Here is a 17,628-nt window from a genome sequence, read left to right as displayed (position 1 = left end):
TTCCCGGGGGAGCTTGCCCCAGGACCCCCCTAGAGGAGGTGAGGTCCACCACCTGCCCGAACCCCCTGTTAAATTGTCTCACCCACATTGAGGATGCTTCCTACGCCCATGTTTTATTCTATGGGTCAAGTCAGGCAAATTGGGTTAAAATGTTATTGCATCAATGATCTGTTAACATTAAAATCAATACATATATTTTGCTCTAGGCAACTCAAGGGCTCAGGTAATGTGATTACTATATGAATAATGGTCCAAAATAACAATAAATGCATAGGGTTTTTTGTTAATTAACATACTTTCGTCGCCGGCCGGCCGGCCGATACATGCCGCGCATTAAGTGGGCATGTCTGTCAATTAATCCCGGGCCACTTTTTCCCCCCAGTCCGCCCCTGTCCATAGTAACGTAAAACAGGCAAGAAGGATATTAACGATGGCAGGGCGTCTTGTTTACAGGTTTAACAATGAAAGGGCATTAAGTACCGTGTGTTACATGTAGTGTACACAGTGTGTTGTTTATTGTTCTCTTTTATCCTCACACCTGTATCTACTTGTCCTCCTCCTTTTTATTTCCTCCTCAACCTTGCAGGTGCTGATTGCACTCAGATTCTACGCGAACGGGGCCTTTCAAAATACTGTGGGAGACAGTATTAATGTTCATCGCACAACTGCATGTCGGGCTATAAGACAAGTTGCATTGGCCCTCCAGCACCGCCTTAGGAACTATATTCACCTTCCAACACAAGAAGAAGCAGCGAAATCCAGGCAAGATTTTTTGTTAAAATCAGGTATACGTATACCTGGTATTGTCGGATACATCGACGGTACTCATGTTCACATTCAGGCCCCCTCTGAACATGAGTATTTGTATGTTAATAGAAAGGGTTACCATTCTATAAATGTTCAAATTGTGTGCAACTCGGACATGGGCATTGTCAACCTCGTTGCAAGATGGCCTGGGTCGACCCATGATGCTCGCATCCTGAGAGAGAGCGCCCTTCAATGGGAATTTGAGGCAGGGAGAGTGAATGGTCTTCTTCTTGGAGACAGTGGATACCCTCTGAAGCGCTGGCTAATGACACCTGTCATCGCAGAGAGAACTGCACAAGAGATCCGCTATAACGAGAAGCATACACAAACGAGGAACATTGTAGAGCGCTGCATTGGAGTGCTCAAACGTAGGTTAGTGAGTCATTTTTATAATATATAAAAGGCCAGCCTTTTAATTTAGATATAGGCTAAAAAATGTTGTAGGTTTCACTGCCTCCACAGTGAAATGAGAATGCACCCTGAGCGCGTCTGCGTGATCATTGCTGCGACTGTGGTGCTGCACAACATCTGTGTGAAAAAGAGAATCCCCCTTCCGATGAAAGGAGAATTGGTACTGGAGGCGGATGAGAACCCTGTGGCTCCTGCTTGCATCCATGAAGATATCGGTGGAAAACTTACCCGCAGTCATATAATAAACAACCTATAGACCTATATATTTGTAAGATGAATGCTGTTTTTTGCAATTGCATTTCAATAAGCTCCCATTGTGACCACATATTTTCATTAGGCCTATTTTATTCAAAGAACACACACAAGAACATTAAATAACAACATTTTGGAGAACTATTAACATGAAATTGAGATAAAAAACAAGTACAACATGATTACAGAATGGTGAACACATTGTCTTCTTCAGTGATTATTAGCTGGTACTAAGATGGGTTAAAAGCAGAGAACACATTTCACTCTGTGGGCTGTGTACTCTGCATGTGTGACCATTAAAGAGGGTTTCATCCCTCCCAATTCTATTTTATCAATTTGGACCAATAAAACATCAATCACAACTTGCTCAGTCAAGATAATAAATTGAGTAAAACCTAAAAAAAAAAAAAAGAAACCAGTTGATTTTGCACTTCTATCACCTCTCGAACTTATGCTGTGTCCCTTATTCTCACAACTGCAATCTTTCTGCTCCAACGGAAACAGAATCTGACAAAAACTGACACTCCACAAAGAAAGTCTCTCCAGCATGACTCAACTCTGATTGGCACTGGTGGTCAACTAAAGAACAAATCCATCCGGTCGGCTCTACCTGTCAGCTCTTATCCACTGTGTCTTTCTCGTGCTGCTATACTGCTGCTGCCACTGCTGAGCCTCTGTTTCATTTCCTTTAGTCCCACAAAGTCATGTTGACTCTGAAAGCCTCTCAAAATGTGATGTGATCCATGGTGTTACCAGGAGAAGCTTTGATGCTTGCTGAAAAAGAGAACTATTATCTAAAAGTGATGTTTTGTTCACATAACTTCAGGTTTATCAATAGGTTATGTCAAGTTAATTCACATTCTGAACTGAAGCGGGGAAATTTAGTTTGTTTAATTATGGGCCTGTCACCCTGGATTGAGCCTCAGGGCAAACTGAACATCTGGATACCCATCCCCCTCGGCAACTTCAAAACGTACATTTGATAATGTTTTAATTCAACCAGATCTCACAAGAACCACGACTCCTTAACACCGCATTGCGTGGTGGAGTCACAAACTTTGCTACATTTACGTGTCTGCACCACGCAAACAACCCCAATGTAAAGTGAATGAGGCTCCTTTATCGTGGTGCACACGCGCATTTCTACAACGTCCTGCAGTGAGCTTTTATTCTATAAAACGTTTTTAAAATCTACTTTATAGCTTGTAGTAACTCACGGGAGGCTTCTTTTATTTTATTTGTATTCATAATCATTTGTATTTTTCGTCATAATGTATTATGGCAACCCTGTCTCCTAAAAATTACATTCCCACAGAACTAAACTGCATTCTCAATTACGTTTAGCTAGAAATGTATTTTCTCCCACGTTACGTTCGTTATGAACGTATCTCAAATACGTTTATTTTCTACATATCTTCTAGAAACATTTTCTCCCACGTTACGTTTCTTATGAACGTATCTTAAATACGTTTATTTTCTACATATCTTTGCCATTTATTGTCTTGCTTATAATAATGATAATAGTCATTTATAAATATCATTTTAGAGCACACATTTGAAATCAGTAGGCGAGGCTGTAATTTCGCCAGCTGTTACTCTCATGAGCGAGGCAGAAAATAATAGTTTTAACATGCCAAAAAGCTGCTGTGTCGTTTATTGCACCTCAAACATTAAAACAAATCCAGAGTTACGTGTTTCTGTACTTCCTCTAAGAAAAAAGGACAGTAACAGAAGATCTTTGTGATGCCAGATTCAAAATTCAGTTTAGGATGGCCGAAGACACTACACTACCCATAATCCCCAGCTATCGTTTGGGACTACAGTCCCTTTGACAAACCCCGTGATTAATCTTCAAGCTCTGGGATTGGATGTTGGAGTGGCAGTGCGCCAAGGTTACGCCGAGCGTCAAGCTCTTTGAAATGGAACAAAACAACGGCAGACTATTCAAAGCTGGACTCGAACGCCCCCCGAGAACTACACATGCTGGCTATTATGTTTCGCAACATGTTCTCTAGTGTACATCTCTACTGGGAATTGTAGTTTTAAAAAGACATTTTCCCCCAAATTAGAAGTTGACAGTATTAAACTGTGTACAGCCCTGGAGGTTTAGGCGATAGGAAACACATTGGTGTGTACAAATTTAAAACATGTAATTACTAAATGAGTGAAAATCACTTGTATCCATAATGGGCAGCATTAATATATACCCACATGACAGCTCATTGTTACTTTGTAATTCTACTCCACTACAATTCAGAGGTTAACCTGTTATTTTTCCCCACTACATGTATTTTAGTTACTTTGCAGATTCTGATTAATGATGTGAAATATAAACAACCCTTAAAGCAGACTTTAGTTACACCTGAGTAAAATTCAGGGAAGGTGATTATCAAGTGCCAACAATCAGGAGAGATATTTGATAGTTATTGCTTGATAAGACTAAACATTTATCTGCAGATCTCTATAAAGTATTTTAATTACTCGTTATATTTGTACTAGTAGTTCATTAAAAACTGTATATAATTGCTATTTTGCACATCCCTTTCAAGATTTTCTAAGGTTTATTGACATATCATATACACAACTACGGTGTAGTTATGCAATGAATGAAAAACTTGGGACACAGGTTCCTCAACAGTGCATTACAAGACATCTATCAATATGTGTGTACCACCATCATTAAACTGTCAAATTCTGCACATTTCTTATTCTATCTACATACATAAGAGTATCATTAATGTGTATAATATCAGTTAAAATAAGTGCTTCAACATACAGTAGTTAACATTGCAGGAAAGCAATACATTAGACGTTAAGTACTTTGTCAGGCTTATTGTTTATCTGTAGATAGATTCCCCCAAAGCTTTTTTCTTATTTGAAAGAAGACCTTAACCTAAAGTATTCTTTAATGTGTTAATAAAGGTTAATTAGTGTTTCTGTTTTGCACCTCCTCATATTAATATCTTTGTACATCCAGCACTAAACTGTTTTATTGTAGAGATCACTTACAGTATCTTCTTGATTTTTTATATTCTATATTTCTATCATTGAACTTCTACTTTCCCCCTATGAAAGTATGTACTCTTAATATTTTTTTCATCAAATAACATCATTCAACAAAAATAATTCAATAACGTGCTTTAACCACTCGGCGGTGCACACAACGTACACACAGCATACTAATAACAACTTTGTATTATTAGTGTAGGACACTTATGTATGTATAACTTCTCAAGATGTCTAGTTTTATTCATGTTTTTACATAATTTTACAGGATATTGCTATACTATTTCTCATGTTTTACTTCTACACATTAATATCTGATTTGTAAAACATCACAGACAGAAAGGTATATCCGTCATTTAATGGTAAGCTATTGAAATTGTGATTTCATGGATGTGTCTCCCATCACCCAAATCCCCTGACTATTCTCTCAACTCAGTATTTACATTCTTATAATCAAAGAAAATCAGTAATATCTTTAAAAACTACAAGTCCTTTTCTATCAGCTGTGCACCGTTATGGTGTAAATATCTACCAATTGGACCAAATATAAAAGTCAGCCGAATTACTATTGATACTGCAAGGAGACATATTTTGTGAAAAGAAATGCAAGATGTTGTTTAATTGTTGATATATTTATGATCCACGTCACATATTCAGTTTTGACGGCAGTTCTCCTGTTTGTCCAGAAGTCTTCTCATCAGGGCTCTATAAATAAAGAACTACGGCAGATGTGTAATATTTAATGCAGCCGAACCGTATATTACAATGCCGTTATGTGATGACTTCCAAAGAGAAGAGCAAGAACACTCGGAATAAAGTTTTTTTTATTTTATTTTTTTATGTTTTCGGATATCATATCGCATTAACATCATATCCCAACATGCATTGCGGTTAAAACATCCAATCAACGAGCTTCAAGCTGAGGATCTTGGGTAATCTGTTCAGTGGGTTTGTGGTGTGTATCGTTCGAAATGTCCCTTATAGGCCTAGGTCTGTTTCTGGTGACTTTATTTACGGCTAAAAAGCCCAAGATTATAGAATTAAACGAAAAAATAAAAACAAGGATAATTGTGTGTTATTGTTGAGTAAATAACAGTGTGTTATTTAGAAAAGAATAAAAAATTAGAAGGAAAAAAAGATTTTCAAAAATACAGATTTCGGTATTTTGAGGATCTAAGACCCATTTCTTTACCTCACAGACGGGAAAAAAAGTCCGACATTATACGATTTAAATGAAAAACAAATAAATAAAAAAATAAAACACTGGCATGTAATTTACGTTAGAATAAATAGAATGGTTTTGAATAATAGATGAGTGTAAAATCGACGTCATTTTACAGCCCCGATCACTTTTGGGGAAACCAACATTGTCATTTCAGGGCTCGACATTATAATTGGCCCGCTGGCCCGGAAGCACTATTTCGACACCCCGGTCCAGCATAACGTACTTTCCACTTGCCTGCTCGGGCCACAAAAAATATTGCTTTTTAAAAAAAAAGCATTGTCCTGTGGTATTGGTATTTTGACTTGCAATTTAGTTAAATTGTTTCGTTTATTAACGCGACAACATAGCGTTTTGTGAGTCGGTTGTCGTTGTAGGGTGAAAAGCAAACAGCTGTTTGATGCGGAGCGCGAGCAGGCTCCCGTGAGCGGGGGCCCGCTCCTTCACGACAGACTATCGCGCCACCTAACCATTCGCCATTATTGTTTTTAATACCAGCGGTAACCGGCCAAGCACCGGGCAAAAAACAATCTTCAAATAAAAGAAAGTCACCGGAGGAGTTAAAGGAGAGTGACAGGGAGCATGAGAAGAAGAGGGAGAGAACGTTTCAGCCAGCTTGATCGATGGAGTTGGCTTCTTGTGCAGTGACGCGTCCTAAAACCCTTTTGTAATCTATCGATTAGATTTATGATTTGAAAATTATAAAAGTAGGGTAGACATGTGGAGATTATCCGGCTGAACAAAACGTGCATTTATCAAACAGTTTTGTTTTCCACAGACCTTATTTCCAGCTATTTTCCAAAACCCTTTGGAGAAATCCCATTGCTTTTTGTCGAGGAAACCAGCAGCTTATACTTCCTGGTTTTAGGACACGTCACTGCACCTCTCAATATGATGCCAATATAAACAAGGTCTTCTGTCGGCTCTGTTCATCAATGCCGACCTATGCTGACAAGTAAGTGAAGAGTAGAAAATATAAAAGGTATTGGCTTTAGGGAAATGTCCCAGCAGTTTAGTATAATGAAGGTTCTAATCTAATCTATTACATAGCCATTACATTTCTAACTCCTAATGAAAGGAAGGCAGAAAGTGCATTATACAAATAATAATACTCATAATAATAGCTGACATTTTTTAACAATGACCACAATATCATTATTTTAATAAACCAAATATGAACAATTGAGGAAGAACTGATGATTCAAATGTTGTAGTACAAGTGGTAATGTAGTTAGTGCATAAATTACTATTGCAACAAATGTGTTCATTTTCTTCATTATAAGTCGATTTTTTCTGGACGAATGCTCCGGGCCAGTGGTTACAATGGTGGGGCCAGTGATAATACAATTCCACCAGCCCGGAGGGCCAGTGGCATTTTACCCTTAATGTCTACCCCTGCATTTGAACGGCGATCAAGCCTGAAGCCACAGAGGTCTTCTGTTACTGTCCTCTCTTCTAAGAGGAAGTACAGAAACACGTAACTCTGGATTTGTTTTAATGTTTGAGGTGCAATAAACGACACAGAAGCTTTTTGGCATGTTCAAACTATTATGTTCTGCCTCGCTCATGAGAGTAACAGCTGGCAAAATTACAGCCTCGCCTACTGATTTCATTTCTTTTCATTCCCATCTTTATTTTGAACAGATTTTAAAAAAACAAATAAAAAATAATAAATGCGAAAAACAGAATACCGTATTGTTAGAATACAGTATTTATCAATATTCATAATAATATTTATATATTCAACAAAAATATTCATAATAATAATAATAATAAATCATATGTGTCTGAAAGGGAGCAGGAGGAAGCAAATGCTTATTAATTCCCACCTGTTACTTACTGCTAATCAATGATTATCCTTTAAATCATTTCTGCAAGTTATTCCTACTCACATCTTTACATTTATACATACATTTACAATAATTTCTCATCTTCAATCACCTCTCTTCATTCTCATAGTTTTTCAAAAAAGTATTTCTGTACATCCTTTTAAACTGAATTATGCTTGTGCTTTGTTTTAACTCCTGCTCCAAACCATTCCATAAAATCACCCCACAGATTGTTATACTCATACTTCTCAGAGTTGTTCTGACCTTGAGTTGTTTAAAATGTAGATTTCCTCTCAAATTATACCCACCCTCTCTGTCTACGAACAATGTTTTTAATTTCCTGGGTAGTAGATTATGTCTTGCTCTGTACATGATTTGTGCCGTTTTAAATTTAACCAGATCAATGAACTTCAATATGTGTGACTTCAAAAATAATACATTAGTGTGTTCAAGATATCCAACATTATTGAAAACTCTTATAGCCCTTTTTTGTATATTTTGTGCATAACGGCTATAGGTTGGTTTTGTACGTATTTCCCCGAATCTCCACACAGTAAATCAGATATGGTAATATCAATCTGTTATATAGAGTATACAATGAGTTGTAGTCCAGAATGTGTCTGGCTTTCCCCAATATTGCAATAGTTTTAGCCAGTTTTGCTTTTACATGTGTGATATGAGGTTTCCAGCTGATTGTGTGGTCTAAAACCACACCAAGGAACTTAATTTCATATACGGTACTCTTTCTATGTTATCTAGTATTAACTGCACCTGTGGATTTGTTTTATGTTTTCCAAATAACATAATCTTTGTTTTGCTTATATTTAATGATAATTTGTTTGTGTCAAACCAATGTTTTACTTTAATAATTTCTGCTGTTATCACTTCCATTAGCTCTTTCAAATTGTCACTGGAAAAAAAAATATTAGTGTCATCTGCAAATAAAATAAATTTCAATATATTTGATACTCTGCAAATGTCGTTGATGTATATTATGAACAGCTTTGGACCCAACACGGACCCCTGAGGTACTCCACAAGTTATGTTCATGTATTCTGATTTATGTTCACCAATTTCAACAAATTGTTGTCTGTTGCATAAATAATCTCTCACCCAGTTTAATCCCACCCCTCTGATGCCACACCGTTCCAGTTTTATCAGTACAATATTTTGATCTATGGTGTCAAATGCCTTCTGTAAATCTATAAATATTCCCACTGCTTGTTTTTTATTGTCCATGCAGTTTGCTATTTCCTCCCTTAATTCCATTAGTGCCATAGATGTTGATCTATCTTTCCTGAATCCATATTGACTGTGATTTCAAATGTGTGCTCTAAAATGATATTTATAAATTACTATTATCACTATTATAAGCAAGACACGTAAATGTAGCAAAGTTTGTGACTCCACCACGCACTGCGGTGTTAAGGAGTCGTGGTGGAGCCACGCATTCTGGTGAGATCAGGTTGTTTTAATTAGTTGCAGCTCCTGTTTAATGGGCTTTTGTTTTAAAAGTTTTTTCTGGTTATTTGGTTTGTTATCTTTACTTAAAAATAGGAATGTGACTAGTTTTAGTTCACAACTGCGAGGACTTTGTGTATGTTAAATAATGTGATTACCATGAACAGCCTTTGATGTTAATGCCATATTGGCTTTCTCAAGCACTTGAATGAAAATAATGAAATTGCCCTAAACTTGTTCTTGAGAAAAGGCTACATCAGATGTATGAAATTTTTTTAAAACACAGAATAATTTGTACCTGTGATCTCATAAAGATCAATATCATGTCTTAAACAGGAATTTAAAAAAGGGTGAGAGAACTAAGAAAATAATGCTGTCAACCGAAGTTGCTCCAGAGTGGAGGGAGGACTCGAAATGTGAACTGGAAATGAACTTGTCCCATTTTGAACCAAAGGCATGGCAATAGTGTTTGATCTTTGTTCGAACACATTATAATTTATTCATGTAGTAGGTGCAGTTTGCCCCATCTGGCAATAACCACTGATGACACCCATTTATTATGCTTGTAACTTTTGAAATAGATGCAAAAACTAAATAACCAAAGTTTTTTGCACAACTTTCAATTTTTACCCAAGAACAAATCCCAAAGGAGAAAAAACAATGATTATTTCAGAATCTGTTTCAAAACTTTATGAGTGGTTTTTACTTTTTATATAGCCAGTTGAGTAGCACTTGAAATGTTTGGCTCTATGAAACCTGATGTACTTATATGATTCTGTTTTCTTCAAGGTTGTATCTTCTTGGTCGAATGTACTTATTGTAAGTCGCTTTGGATAAAAGCGTCAGCTAAATGCAATGTAATAAATATATGAATATATTCTAAAAACAGGGATTAAGGCCCAGTGTAGCAGGACAGTTTAAAGGTGGTGTATGTTGGTTGTATTATGTCACGGAGGGAACCTGAGACAGCGCAAATCACTTAAAGATGTTTTTCTACCGATGCAACACAAAGACCTCCACACAGCCTCCCTCATGTTTGGCCATCTTGACCACATTTAGGTCTACCCACCCAAAACAACAACCTCTTAAATTCCCATAAATTCCTCAGCCTTTGCTTCACTGCCACTGTGGAAGCTCCACACAAGAAACAAGGCAGAGTCCACAACATGAATACAATTATAGTGCACAAAGGACTTTTTTCAAGTGATTGATGAAGCCACCTCCCTAAACACTATGCCTCACACATTTTTGGATGAAAGATCAACAGTATTACAACAGAGGCACTTTAGAATACAGCACTATGGAGCAATGTGGCCTGCAGCCTTCTCAGACATACATTCTACTCAATTGCACCTTTGATAGTTCAGTTTCTTCTTAAGGTAAAGAAGTAAACTGTACATGTATGTTTAGCACTTAGCTTTACACAAGGTTAGTGATTTGTATGTACTGTCGTTGTGTTAAGAATTGGTTCCCTAGAAACTGTATTTATTTTATACTCATTTGCAAAGGTGGCACTTTCAAGAGTCAATTTTAGTTTAATGGCCTGGTATGAATGGTAACAAATTCATTACCCTTGGTCATACATGTTTGTAATGTAGAAGTGTTAGAAGTCCGAAATCAAAAAGCGAGGCAATCTGAATAACCAGACCCTCTGCAACTTAAATGTAAGTGCATGTCTCCAGTGCAAGATAAAAGAAAGTGCTGCATTATCTGTGTGTGAAAAAGGGACGGCCCAGTGACTCCAGTGGCACCAACCTCTCCTGACAGGCCAGTCCTGCAGCACTTTACACTCCAGATGAGGGCATTCAAGGACTCGTTAATTTGCATATCAAGCCCATATAGGCGTGGACACAGCCCCTATATTGCTCCTTGGGGCTCTGTCTCATGGAGATTAGTCTGGACACACAGTGAAAGCCATGTTCATTCTATATCTACTGCACATAGCCCCTAACAGTACAGTATACACTCCTTTTTTGCAGCATGCTATGGTAGCACAATGTACAATCAGGTCATAGAAAAGCAATGTTGTAAGTAAGTAAGTAAAGTTTATTTATAAAGCGCTTTTCACAGACAAAGTCACAAAGTGCTTGACAAAACAATAAAACATCATCATAGGAATCGTACAATGATAAATGGACACACGTGTTAAGAAGTCATAAAAGCACCAAAACATAATAAAAACACAATGAAAACAAACTAAAAACGTAGTATAAAATAGAATAAAATCAAGCACACCGGTTACCCAAACAGGAATGTCTTTAAATTAGCTTTAAAGGAGTCAGCAGACCGTAGATGGGCGGGCAGAGCGTTCCATAGCTTAGGAGCCACGGCTTCGAACGCTCAATCACCGCGGGTCTTAAGGTGGGTACGTGGGACAGACAGTAAATCGTGCACGTGTGACCTGAGTGGGCAGTCTGATGTATATGGATGTAAGGATTGTTATAAGATGTTTTATCAAGGTTGCTCATTGAAAAGCATCAGAAAATCAGCTACTTTGATGTGAATACTTCCTCAACTACTCATCAAATAAAACAGAAGTTTCCCAAAAAAGGAAAGGTTGGAGAATGTTTTGGTAGTGGATATAAAATAACACACATAAATAAATGAATTTGATGCATATAACTCATACTAAGTTGACAAATAAAAAAAGCTGCAATATATAAATGACATGTCATATAATACATGTTTATTAATAAAAGGGATGAACCAATAACAAAATATGGAACCAATATTATATATGAGCTAGAATGGCCACACTTCTTGATGGAATAAAGCTGTAATAATGGACATTTTGTGGAAGATGAAACCTTCCACCACACCTGCATGAGAGGTGACGCAATACAGCATCTTATTGTCCTCTGCCTTCTATATAAATAATTTCTTAGTATTGTTGCAGAATGTATTTCGGAGAGGGACCACTAACCCTCTAGGCACAATAATTCCTCATTTTTATATCTAATTTGCTGGACGAATGAGATGTCGGACTAGCCAACGGAGCAGAGCATCAGCATTGATAAGAAAGCAGTGTGTGAGGGATCATGCTGCGTACATATCTGTGTGACCTTTGGTGTTCTGTTACAGACAGAGCAGACCTCCACCTAACACACACTCTATTGTGCCTTGTACCTTAGGTTAGGATATTTATGTTTGATACAGTACTGCCAAAAAGCAGCCATCCCCATTATTTACCAAACCAGAGGAAGGCTCAAGTGTCTTGGTGTGAAATCTCATAATCTCCTCTCCAGATATTCAAAAGTAATCTGTAAGGACAGTATCTGCAGTGAGAAATGCAAAATGAAGCCTTTGGTTTGTATGTTATATGATATAATCTGTATTATTATTTTAGCCTGCAAGGAAAAAAGTGACAAGTTGTTTAAATTGCTTTTTTTATTTTAGTATACCTGACTTCCTATATTGTAAGACCAGTTCAACATTAGAAAATAAAACAAAATCATATAAGAACAGTCCAATAAAGGAAAATAAAGTTAGATTATCATTGCAGACTGAAAGTGGGGGAACAGCTAGCCTGGGTTGGTGCTGAATTTTGTAAACAGGTGCTGCTATACATCCCTGCTATATACTTAAAGGGGCCCTTTCAAGCACATTTTCAGGTTTATATTTTGACTTTGTGATATTTTTACTTTGACTACTGTGACAACATGCTTTAATCTTCCAACAGGAAATCAATGGAGGCCTTTCAGGCAACTTTGGGATTTGAGCCTTTGCAGAGCATTTGCATAAACCTATATAAAACACACTACAGGGAAGGGAGAACCACAACAAGCATAAAGGGGCCCCTTTAAAAATCCCTTTAGCTGGCTTCTAGACATTTGTTTTAGTTCTAAATTCAAAAAAACTGCAACGCATGTCATCATGACATTTTGGCAGCCTATTTTCTACCTACCTGCTGTCTGTAAATTGGACTACAGTATATTTCACAAAATGTTGTTTTTCTGCAGAGGCGTTTGCGGTTCAGCGGTAGATCATGTTTTTCATTTTGTAAATTGCAAGATAGAATATGTTCTCACAAATCAAACTAAATGAAAAATACAAGAGGAGATTAAACTCGACTTCATTTTTTATTATAGATCCATCTCATTTCACAGTGGGTGTACTACCAGGAGGCTCAGATGATAATGATCTGCAGTATTATGAGTGTACTGTTGATATTCCAAGTCATTATCACAGTCTCCAAGCTACGACTGCAGCCTTCAACCTTAAATCAGTGGCAAAAAGAAGGATTTAAAGTGTCTTCTTACTGGAACCGCCTCGGGCTAAGCCGATGACAGCATCAAACAAACAACGGAAATCATGACGACCCGCAGCAGCCTGCTCGGGCTGTAAATGATTTCAGTCTCAGAGGGGAGCATGATGGTAATGACACCCTATTTCACCCTAGATACGCACACAGAAATAGTCTTTGCATATTTTTCCACACCTAGTTTTAAGAGCACAAAGCAAACAGCGAGCATAAAAATCAGCAGTCCAATATCAAGTTGTGATGAACAACCTCGACCGATTGTGAATTACCAATGAAAAAAATTCAGAGTTACATAAAAAGCCCCCCTCAAGCCTCCATTTACCACCTGCTACGACCGTTCACACAATAACAATAGCGGAGATAGCTGTAATAATCACACAAGGTATTCACTGCTGTTAATCTTTTTGCCTTTTAAAAGAAGTCTCATGCAGTTTGCTATCTTAAAATACAATAAGCACAATTGACATGCAGGATGTATATTATTTTGATAATGACATGAGTTTTTTTCTCTATATAAATACAGAATACAAAAATGAAGCAACCATACTGCATTACTAGAGCAGGTTGTGTTATAGCGTGTGGGAGGACAAGACTGATTTGCCTAATTGACCAAAGCATTACACTGACACTTTCCATCAAGGGTCACAATGGGTTACTTTAATATGTTTGAATTAATGTGCTTGTCTACTATTCCTGGCATTCTGGTTGATGTGTATTGCCGGTCACCTAACACTACATTATTTGATCTTTAGAAAATGTGATGCTTGATTCAAATTATTTGCATACTATAACCACACATTTGAGTAGTACATTGCAAAGCCTCTCAGTTAGGTGTAGTGCATGTGGTGCCAAAGAGGATTTACAGTTGAAGAGGTAAGGAAGCAAAAAGACTGCAATGCAGAAATTAGGGAATTTATTAACTGTATGCCACTTTGTGTTTATTTTCTAAAGTTCAGATTTGATCACAATTGTTTTCTAATGCTTGGATTGCACGGTTTTCTGAGCCACAAAAGGTCATGATCTTGTTAAAGTTTATCCTCCCTCTGCTAAAAGATTATTAGCTAAAATGCTGCTTGAAAGAGACACTTGACATTTTGGGCAGATTTGTATGAAATTGCTATAAGCAGCGATACCGCTCACTGTAAAAAGATGAAATAATTGCACTGCACGTGTTTGGACTTACCACCACCTTTCAACATGTCTCTTTTGTGCCACAATAATTGGAGGCAATGTTGTAAAGCATTTGTCAATAGGCTGCTACCTCTATTTGCATGAGCGTGCCATATACATAACTATATCTGGTTCTGCTGTGCTTTAGCTTTTAAACTACTGCTTGATATAACACCTGCATTACAGTTATGATCATTCGAGCTGTTCTATGTACTATATTGGCATGTCAAAAAAAGATATGCAGACTATATTCTCACATTTTACAAAATATGCAAATTATATTTACATAAGCTGGAAATGACAGTGCTGGTTCTTTTGGGAAGATTGTTTTGAAATACCACAGTGGATGCAATAAATAAATACAAACGGTGTCAGAAATGATCAATATTTTGCAAGGACAATTATTAAAAGAAAAAACAAAGATCACTATTTAGCATGTAGAACTTAAAGCTCCTTCTAATCACTGAATGTCTTCTGATCTCTGATAACTGTTTAAATACCTAATGCAAGGATTGTTTTGTAAGAATAATATTTCTGCAGTGAATTCACGCACATACAGACATGTCAGAAGTTACAAGAAGAAATATGATATATTTGACAAACTGGTCGTTTGCTTGTGCCACAAACCTGAAACACATAGAACAACTGTACAAGAGAGCTATCAAGGTGTTTGACAGAAAGCCAAATTCATACCACTACTGTACCATCCTTGAAAAACACAATTTCTTGAGTTTTGACCATTTTAAGTCTTTTAAAAGTATGTGTTTTTTTTATAAATGTTTACATGGACCCCCCCCCCCCCCCCCCCGTGCAATCTCCGCTAAATGCACTTTAACACAGGGGTATCTCCTCTTGCACTTTAGGTAGCTCTTGTATCCTCTCTTGCACTTTAGGTAGCTCTTGTATCTTCTCTTGCACTTTATATGTCGTAGCTGCTATATTGTACTGCCATGTGGTAAATACTTGTGTATGCTTCTCTTGCTCCCTTGCACTTTTTGAATATCATGTATTTGATTTTGCTATGTTTGTAAAATGTAATTTGCTTAAATGTTTTATGTGAGGGACTGCGGATGGAAATTAGCTCAAAGCTAAATCTGGCACTGTTACGCTTGATACATTTGACTGTTTTAAGTGTTCATTACTGTGCATTGTCCCTGCCAAATAAACGATCAAATAAAAAATAAAAATCATCATAAAAAGAACTGTGATCATCAAAACTAGAAAGATCACTATTTAGCATGTATAACTTTAAGCTCCCGACTTCTAGCCACTGCTATTCTTCAGCTTATTGTGTAATAGTTTTATATGTCATTGTTAAATACACAATGTATGTTAAACACAATCATTTCCCCTGGTGCTTTGTTAATCTAAATGGCTTTTATAGATTATTTTAGGTCCAAATCCATTCATAACCAAACATGCATTCGAAGTGCTACAGTAAACAATGGCAGATAAATGCACTATGCAAACAGCAATACAAAAGCAAAAACGTGCACAGAGTGGCACACATATCAAATGTATTGAAGATTGCAAGACTTTTCATTTTCTGCTTTTTAACAGTTCCTTCAAAGCCAAAGATCGTGTTCCTTTTATTCAATCCAGCCGGCTTCTGAAAGAGCACCTCATCCCTTCCACCTTATTTCACAATCGTCTAAAATTACATTCAGCAGAAAAAGTCTCACACTTCAAATGGTGCCGCTGCAGCAACCCCAAACTTAATATGAGGTATAAAAAAGGTCTCAGCCCACACATGTTTCACACCTCAGACCTCTGATAGCTCTGCCTGCATTTGTTAGCATGAAGACACCTCTCCCGTAACTAGCACGCCTAGCACTTTCACGCCTCGGAAGTACAACGTGGACAAAATAACAGCAACTGTAGTCAATTTTTTTTCCCAAGCAATACTTGTCTTAAGGTACAGAAACATATGAAAGGCTTATTTTCCCCAATATAAAATGCCAAACTGTATATTATTAGATCATTTTATGAACGACTTGTGTAAAAAAAAAAGTAATGTTAATTCATATTTATACTCCTTTCTTTGGTTGTTTAGGTGATATTGAAATATTGTCATCCTTTGTTAACAGATTAGAACCAAAAATTCTTTTGTTGAGATTTTAGTAACCGAAAACCTTTCTGACCTTGGCCCACAATGGATGATATAAGATTAACACTAACCCTTGAAACATAAAAACAACTTTAATATCTTACTACTTGTTGCATTTATTGTATTTAATTTCCTGGATGCAAATCAAATGCACATACAACTATGTCAGGGAGAGAAAATATTATCATGGCTGTTGTAAAAAATGGAAATATAAAATGTTGGTGGGGAAACAAAATTAGTTTTGTGCAAGAAAGAGATGTGCAATTACATTGAGCATTTATTATTACACGTTTCCACATTGTGTCTCTCCTTTACATGGTTTGTGTTTATTTATTAATATACCACATTGATTAAGTTGGGTGCAGTTCTCATTCAAGACGCCATCTGCTTGGAACCACGAATAGTAATTAAAACAAGCTTGCTGCTTAATGGAATTCAGCAAAAATACAAAATCAAAACACTCTTTTATGGGTTTTAGCCCTCAGCCAAATACAATTGCTCCCCAAAAGCATTCAGTTAACATGTAGTGTGATGAGCTAAAGCTGATAATAACAATAATAACACTAATTCATATATAAAGACGCTATGAAGTGGGGATGCCTGCAAACATTATGTGCATACGAAGGAGCCAGTACTTATAGACTTCAGCTAATTCCCTTTGATTCAGAATTATTTGCATTATTTTCTGTTTGTAAATAAAATACTGTGAGTGTCAATGCAAGACAGTAGAGGATGGACACGAAGCCATAATGCAACAGGAGTTAATTATTGTAACGTATTGTGTTTGAACCATACAGTCTATGGTTTGAACAAGTTAAGTTCCAACAAGGAATGGAACAACTTTTAATTAAGACCAGGTTTTTACGCGTTCACATCGTCACATCCACATGACACACTGCTACCTATAACAGGTAACAGCCTAGCAGAGATAAGTGCGAAATGTACCGTCAATTATTTAGTGGAGTTGCGTCTAAGCGAAAGGCTCTGTGTCAATTAAAGTTCCCTCAGACAAAACACATAGCACTGTACTTTAAATGTCTAGGGCTTTTATTGTGAAAAGTAAGTGAAAGAGTGAAGCTCTAAGGTGCCGCAGCTGCAATTA

The 17,628-nt window shown here is 36.9% G+C and overlaps 1 protein-coding gene across 1 annotated transcript in view; it reads right to left on the bottom strand.

The window, feature by feature from the left end:
* Window positions 1-17,628, bottom strand: part of lamc3 (laminin, gamma 3) — a gene marked incomplete at its 3' end in the record, with an annotated part of 159,122 nt that overhangs the window by 81,884 nt on the left and 59,610 nt on the right. The window lies entirely within an intron of this gene.

This window comes from Notothenia rossii (genome assembly GCF_949606895.1).
Source record: "Notothenia rossii genome assembly, chromosome: 11".
Lineage (NCBI taxonomy): Eukaryota > Metazoa > Chordata > Actinopteri > Perciformes > Nototheniidae > Notothenia > Notothenia rossii.
The sequence above is the reverse complement of the archived record's forward strand: the minus strand, read 5'-3'. Positions and strand labels throughout refer to the sequence as shown.